At 33.5% G+C, this 8,044-nt stretch overlaps 1 pseudogene; it reads right to left on the bottom strand.

Annotated features, from left to right (window-relative positions):
* LOC106459291 overlaps positions 1 to 8,044 on the bottom strand; it is a 98,192-nt pseudogene that overhangs the window by 53,752 nt on the left and 36,396 nt on the right.

Raw genomic sequence — 8,044 nt, 5'->3', positions numbered from 1 at the left:
CCATCAAAACATATAACTTTCAATAAAGTCAGGAGGTAGGAGCTAGAAGAACTGAACACAGAGAAGGAGATATAACTTCCAATAAAGTCAGGAGGTAGGAGCTAGAAGAACTGAACACAGAGAAGGAGATATAACTTTCAATAAAGTCAGGAGGTAGGAGCTAGAAGAACTGAACACAGAGAAGGAGATATAACTTCCAATAAAGTCAGGAGGTAGGAGCTAGAAGAACTGAACACAGAGAAGGAGATATAACTTTCAATAAAGTCAGGAGGTAGGAGCTAGAAGAACTGAACACAGAGAAGGAGATATAACTTCCAATAAAGTCAGGAGGTAGGAGCTAGAAGAACTGAACACAGAGAAGGAGATATAACTTTCAATAAAGTCAGGAGGTAGGAGCTAGAAGAACTGAACACAGAGAAGGAGATATAACTTCCAAGAAAGTCAGTAGATAGGAGCTACAGAATTAGGGATACAGCTCTCGGGTGGCTTTGCGCGACAATTCTAAATAAACAATCACTGTGCGTCTCTCGTTTGCCAGAAAACAAAACTGTTTAAAATGGTTTTCACATGTCACACAAATATGGCGCTTTCATTCATACTAAACCTTTGCTAATGAAGTAGCAAACATATTAATAATATAAAAACAATGAAAGCATTCATTTACCCCCTTCAGTAGATAATGGTACAATATAGTTATGATATTAATAAAATAATATTTTTGATAATTTTAGTTAATTTATAGCATTTGTTGATGTTTTAAGTTTTGTATTACTTAAACACTAAGGCATTTGAAATAAATTTTGAAGCCGTCTAACCCACTTTTTATGTCACTATTTTACGGTTTCTTTTTTGGACATTTTCTTTCTCCTTTCTTCACGAATTTTTTCCTCTTTCTGTCTTTCCCACTTTTTCTGATTCATTAAATCATGTTATATTTTATTGTTGATGTTTCTTTTAATTCATCTTTCTTCTTCCTTCTCTGTTCTGCCTTTCTGCCTTTTCTTCACTGCAATTTTTTATATATCAGACTATTTCTTTTCTTTTGCTTATTTTCTCTCTTTATTACTTATTCCACCCAATCTATCTATCTATCCATCTACGTTTCAATTACTATTAAACATGAATTCTTCTCTTAACATGGGTGATTACAGTTCTTAATGGCTTGTCAGACCCAGTTGTTTGGTGACAGATAGTGCATAGCTAAACTTAGTGAAACTGTTTTGGACTAGAATTTTATCTCCACCCTCTCCAGTCAATATGGGGATTTATACAACAAGTCCAAAGCTTCTCTGCATGCTATAGAGACGGGGATTATCGATCGTCAAAGACGTATGAGGCTAAAAGATGGGCTTTGGTATGGATAATCTACTCCATGCTTTTTATGTAGGTTTTAGCATAACACAATTAAGTGTCACCTACTGTCCTACATTGATACCTAAAATGTTAAAACAGCGTAAAATAGTCGTTCCACCCGATGAACTACATCAAGCTTTTAGCCTACTGTGTTTGTTCCTCGTAATAAAATATGTCCAAAAGATTTATCGCTCTTGAAACTATGCCATATTTGTTTCTTAAGTGACATTACGTATTTTCGTTGAATATATGTTTTCCTTTCTCTTTTCAAACTATAAGCTATTCCCGTTAAAATCATTAATATCTACGTTGCTTCAGTCAAATGATAAAAGAGGTAATAGAACAATTACTAAAACCAAAACGTTCTGAAAGGTGTATTCTTTAGGTTAAAAACAAAGGCAGAAGTTTTCTATAGAAAGCTCTAACCTTAACTCAACCAGAACCAGTTTCTGATAATAACTAGCGGGAAGCGAATGGAAACATCGTTAAGACATCGCGTAAAACAACAAATAACTAGCGATTTTTCAAGCTGGAAAATTACATTTAAAAATACTTTTGTTTCAAGCATACGAGGTTTTCTACGATAATTTTTCCAAGGACAATGGATAAAAGTATGATTTCTAGAAATGAAAGAAATATAGTAAGCTAAAAAACAACAACAATTAACTGAGTTTGAAGTGCGTAATTCACCCATCAGTTCTAACTTGAGGTTTCACAGATTGTAAAATCACTATATTGTTGTGTGCCAGATTATCAAACGTTCGATAGCCGCTTCCGAATAATTTCCTCATCATTCATTAATATTGTTTCCGAGTAGTTTCCTCATTATTCATTAATATTGCTTCCGAATAATTTCCTCATTATTCATTAATATTGTTTCCGAATAATTTCCTCATTATTCATTAATATAGTTTCCGAATAATTTCCTCATTATTTACTAATATTGTTTCTACTACTGGTCTATTTTTTCATTTTGACACAGCATTTTTCTGAGTATCACTTGTAGCGTATAAAACCAATATTGTAGTTTTTCTAAGTAAAGAAAGGGACGCATTATAACTAAGCCACGAGTATTGGCTGCGGAAACTTGAAGCTACGTGCCTTGTAATTGGACAGCCTTATTGCAATTAATTGTAACTTTCAGCTGGCGAAGTTTTGCAAGAGTAACCATGAATAAGACATAATGACTGGATCGTTTAAGAATCACATGATATTCACTAATGGATTCTCCCCACCCCCTCTTTTTTATGGATAAAGCTGAGAATGAAACAACAATATTTTGAAACTCGTGGTCGAGTCGTGGGCCTTGATAAATTTTACACAAGACAAAATTTTGTGAAGTGGTTTATGAAAATTACGGACGAGAAGTTTGTGTTGCTGTAATATCTCAAAGTGAACTTCCCAAGGGCCTTACAACAAATTTGCTTCTAGTTCTGTTTGTTTAGATATTTTTTTATTTTTAGTATATTAATGATTAAGTAGTACTGGCCACGTTAGAAGATTTTGTCTAAGGAAGTCTGATCGTTCACTTTATTTATAGCTTGTGGTATCCCGAGTATGTTATGGGATTATGTTAAAACTTATGTCTCAATGTTAGAAAAGAGGGTCTTTCTTCTTTTTTAGTTATTACTTAAGTAGAGACTTTAATGAGCCGAACTACATATTAAAGCAATTTATCCTATGGTAAAAGTACAGTAAACGTTGTCAGAGAAACTAACCTAAATATAAGTCATAAAAAACTCTTTGTTGCTTAGCGTAAAGCTAAACAATGAGCTATTTGTGCTATTCTCAACGCAGGGATCAAAATCCGAATTTTAACTTTATAAGCCATTAAGCGTGCCACTGAGCTATCATTGGGGAGCAACAAAAATATGGCAGCTACTTAATTAATGTCCACACCTATTATTACGTTCTCGCTTGGAGATGTATCTGTATAAAAACTAGGCGATAATTAGTCGTACTGAAGTTTTATTGCTCAGCCACTTAAGATACATATAGACAGGCCATCTTCACAAGTTAGTAATGGATGTCTGTTTCACATATTGATGGATACATAGCCTAGTGTTTATGATACAACTTCAATATCTTCCTGATTTGATATCGCAAAAGTTATAATTATTTTGTTACGCTCGTATGACCATTTATCAGAGCGAAGAACGGCATGTTTTAATAAATTTTATATTGTATGAACAGCTTCCTATTTGTGATTATATATAACCTAGAAAGATTGTTGAAAACTGCCATATTTTTACTTTCCATAACTAAAACAACAGCGTATCTTTATTTATAATTATTCAAGAATACTGAGTTTAGTCCTGTTCTAATAAAGAAGATGTAGTAAAAAATCATAAATAATATTCAACGTTAAACTGGTACACAATTAAAAAGATAGGCCTAAATAAAATGTTTTTAATTGTGTACCAGTTTATCGTTGAATATTATCTATGATTTTAACTTTTTACACAAGTGCCAAAATACTATAATTAAGATGTTGTAAGTCCTTGCTAGAATCAAAACCTCAATACAAGATTACATACCACAGTAGTCATTCAAGATAGGCTGTACACGCCTGCACAGGCTTCTATATCGCCTTCACCTGAGGTGTGGATTGTACATAAGTGAAGGAGTGATACAGAGGCTGTTTATATAAGTTAGTATGAGCTAGGAGTTAATCTCTCCTTGAATGTGTTTTGAGAATAATTATTGGCGAAGGTAATCTAGGATTGTGGGATGCAGCACTAGGACCCTTGTTTAACCAAAAGTTCGATATTGGCATATATATTTTGGTAGTTGAGACATGCAAGTGTGTTCCTTGTGATACTAACATCCTAGCTTCATCATTTTGTCCTGCAATGCATTTCTTTTGGATCCTGCGGTCTTGTAACCTACCCGTGAATGCCACATTAAGTCATTAGTACACTGACCAGGTAAGTAAATTGTTTTTAAGGAATGCGTTATTTAGTTCACCTTGTTTAAAATGATTATCATGGGGAATTGATATTATTTTTTTGTTTTTTCACCATAGCATATATAGTACTAAAAGGTGTAGTTACAGACGTTATGAATTTATGAGTCTCAGTAACTCTCATGAAACTTTGAGATAAAAGCTGCAGATGTGATGTACTTTAACATACTTTCTCAAAGTAAATGTAATTTTAAATTTCTCCTGCTCACATATCACCTTTTTTTTTTAATCTAAAGAAATGGAGAATTGGAATTTTTACCCAGAACAGCATGTGATGCTCACATGGGCCTAACGTCCAAGTCAGAGATAATTATCGCCGTAAATATTTTTAGAACTGCTGACCAAAAGGAAGGCAATCAGCCAGCAGCACATACCGCCACATGGGCTTTGTCCGTCTCTTTGAACCCCCCCCCCAAAAAAAAAAAAACAAGATTGACTATTAGTTTTATAATGCTCTCACAGCTGAAAGACTGGAACATATTTAGCGGCATCACATTTCAACCACCAGACCCTTTAATCCGCAGCCCGAAACGCTAATCGCTATGCCCTACATACTAGCCCGTTTAAATTGTGTAAAGGATTGTCATAGATCCAGTTGAAACATCCACTCATAAGATCTAAGAGACTTCAGATGCTTTTCTGTAATTCGAATTAAAATAGTGGCTAGCTGTAAAGTTGAGCACTTTAAGATCCAGGCCACGCCAGGCCTTTGACAGAAATATTAACGAACTTTAAACATTGCCTCCCCCCCTCAAATTCTGGACCCAATAGTTTTTCGGGTAAAAATCACTTGAAATATCCGTACATATCTATAACTTTTATACTTGCAAACTGATTATGCCTTTTCAGAAAATATCTTATCCACACATGACATTTTCACTTATGGTTCCTCATGGAAGTCATTGGAATCATGTTTTTTCAAGCGACCTTATACTACACTATGCTCATACAAACTATCACTATTTAAATTTTGATTTTAGTGTTTGTTTGAAACATTTATTGTTATGTCACTTGTATCCTGTTTTATTTTGTTCTATTACTTGGATGTACCTATTAAAAACGACGCATCACAATAATTATTGCTGTGTGTACGCTTTTTACAAGCAGACGAAGAATGATTACGATTATACTTGTCATAAGACGTTAGTGTTAGGCCTATTGCATTTTTTAAATACATTCTTAATATACTCCCTTCGTGAGTTAGAAACAGAGATTGATTTACCCAGAATCCGGAATGAACGAAGTCGACTTCTCTCTCGGTTAAAGTTCTACACAGCACAGCAAAATTGGATCAGACAGACCAAAAATTCCTGACTTTAGTGACACGAGATCACTGTTCAAGCAAGACTGAAACGAATCCCAAGCGATGGGTGATAAGCCTTTCGATACTAAATGCGGTTATCAGACTTTGAGATTTGTCATTGTTATTATCTACAACACGTGCTCTCAAAGGCTTTTTTCGGGGGGGGGGATAATGTATATGAAATACGTTTAATACTATATAGATTGCATCAATTGTACTTAAACAATAAAATCAGCACTTCATAACAATGACAAAGAATTATATAAAAACTAAAACCAAGATGTTTAGTGTTAGATCCAAAACAAATCAATACTTACAACAAATTTTAACTTTATATATTTCACACTTGATAACTGAAATAAAGCATTTAAAATTACGCCATTTGTTAACAAAGTACAAAAGGTTTAGTATTTAAAGAAAAATATCCGAGGTCATAGTCCCCAAAAGCGTTGGGAATATTTTTTATGTCATTAGGTTGGATGTCTAACAAAAACGGTTCTTTACAAGAAAATTTCTACTACGACTCTACTTTTAAAATTTTAAACCTTTTTGGGGTGACTACCAGGCCAACAGCTGGCTGCTTGCGGTAAATGGTAGATGGGACGTTGTGGGTTAAAGCACCCAACTTCTAGGCCATAACTGATCGTTATTCACTTGCGTTTATGTCTGGTAGACGGAATATCCCCAACGCTTTTTTGGGGGGTGCTGTGACCGCAGACAATTTGTTTTTTTATGTTATATTTTATATACTTTGTTGACAAATGATATATTTTTTAAATGTTTTGTTTCATTTGTCATTTATGAAATTTGTTGTGAATGTTGATTTCTTTTGGGTTTAACACTAAACTCTGTGGTTTATATATTAGGAAGTCTGGGTTCGATTTTAATGTAGTCAAAATAAATTGTTGTTAAGTTTCTTAATTTTTGTACTAAAATTAACATGTAGAAGTACTACAAGTAAAACAAAAACAAAAACTCACTAATCCAAATACGTACAGACAGTTCTCGTGCAAAACGTTTTAAATAAAATTAATAAAATGTTGATGTCTCGTTTGATTAATATTATTTAAAATTTACTAATCTGTGATTTTAACAAATACTAACAAACAAAAATAATTATGTATAACGAATAACAAAAACTAAGTAATTTGTGTTTTTAACACACGCTAACAGATAAAAATAGTTAAGTATTACAATTAGCAAAACTAACTAATTTGTATTTTTAACATACACAAATAATTAAGCACTAAAAACAACTAACTAATATGTGTTTTTAACAGGTATAATTAAATCTTTTTTGTGCTTTTCATCATCAGAAAATGAGCAGCACAAAGAGCATATTTGATTGATTTTGCATTTTTTATTGAAAAGGGTCACTAAACAAAATAGTTGTTGTTTATAAACAGTACCTACAATCATATTTTGTCAGATATAAAAATAATGATATTCTTATAAAGAATATAAAGCATGGAACCGTCTAGGTATGGGCCGTTTATCACTTTAGTGCTCAGCAGTGGAGAATATAAAACATAAACTTGTGTAAGTGTGGACGTTTTATCACTTTAGTGCTCAGCAGTGGAGAATATAAAACATAAACTTGTGTAAGTGTGGACGTTTTATCACTTTAATGCTCAGCAGTGGAGAATATAAAACATAAACTTGTGTAAGTGTGGACGTTTTATCACTTTAATGCTCAGCAGTGGAGAATATAAAACACGAACTTGTGTAGGTGTGGACGTTTTATCACTTTAATGTTCAGCAGTAGCGAATATAAAACATGAACTTGTGTAAGTGTGGACGTTTTATCACTTTAGTGTTCAGCAGTAGAGACTATAAAACATGAACTTGTGTAGGTGTGGACGTTTTATCACTTTAATGTTCAGCAGTAGCGAATATAAAACATGAACTTGTGTAAGTGTGGACGTTTTATCACTTTAGTGTTCGGCAGTGGAGAATATAAAACATGAACTTGTGTAGGTGTGGACATTTTATCACTTTAGTGTTCAGCAGTAGAGACTATAAAACATGAACTTGTGTAGGTGTGGACGTTTTATCACTTTAGTGTTCAGCAGTGGAGAATATAAAACATAAACTTGTGTAAGTGTGGACGTTTTATCACTTTAGTGTTCAGCAGTAGGGAATATCAAACATGAACTTGTGTAGGTGTGGACGTTTTATCACTTTAATGTTCAGCAGTAGAGACTATAAAACATGAACTTGTGTAAGTGTGGACGTTTTATCACTTTAGTGTTCAGCAGTAGAGACTATAAAACACGAACTTGTGTAGGTGTGGACGTTTTATCGCTTTAGTGTTCAGCAGTAGAGAATATAAAACATGAACTTGTGTTGGTGTGGACGTTTTATCGCTTTAGTGTTCAGCAGTAGAGAATATAAAACATGAACTTGTGTTGGTGTGGACGTTT

Source organism: Limulus polyphemus, unplaced genomic scaffold (assembly GCF_000517525.1).
Source record: "Limulus polyphemus unplaced genomic scaffold, Limulus_polyphemus-2.1.2 Scaffold588, whole genome shotgun sequence".
In the NCBI taxonomy this organism is placed as follows: Eukaryota; Metazoa; Arthropoda; class Merostomata; order Xiphosura; family Limulidae; genus Limulus; species Limulus polyphemus.
This window is presented reverse-complemented; position numbering and strand designations above follow the sequence as displayed.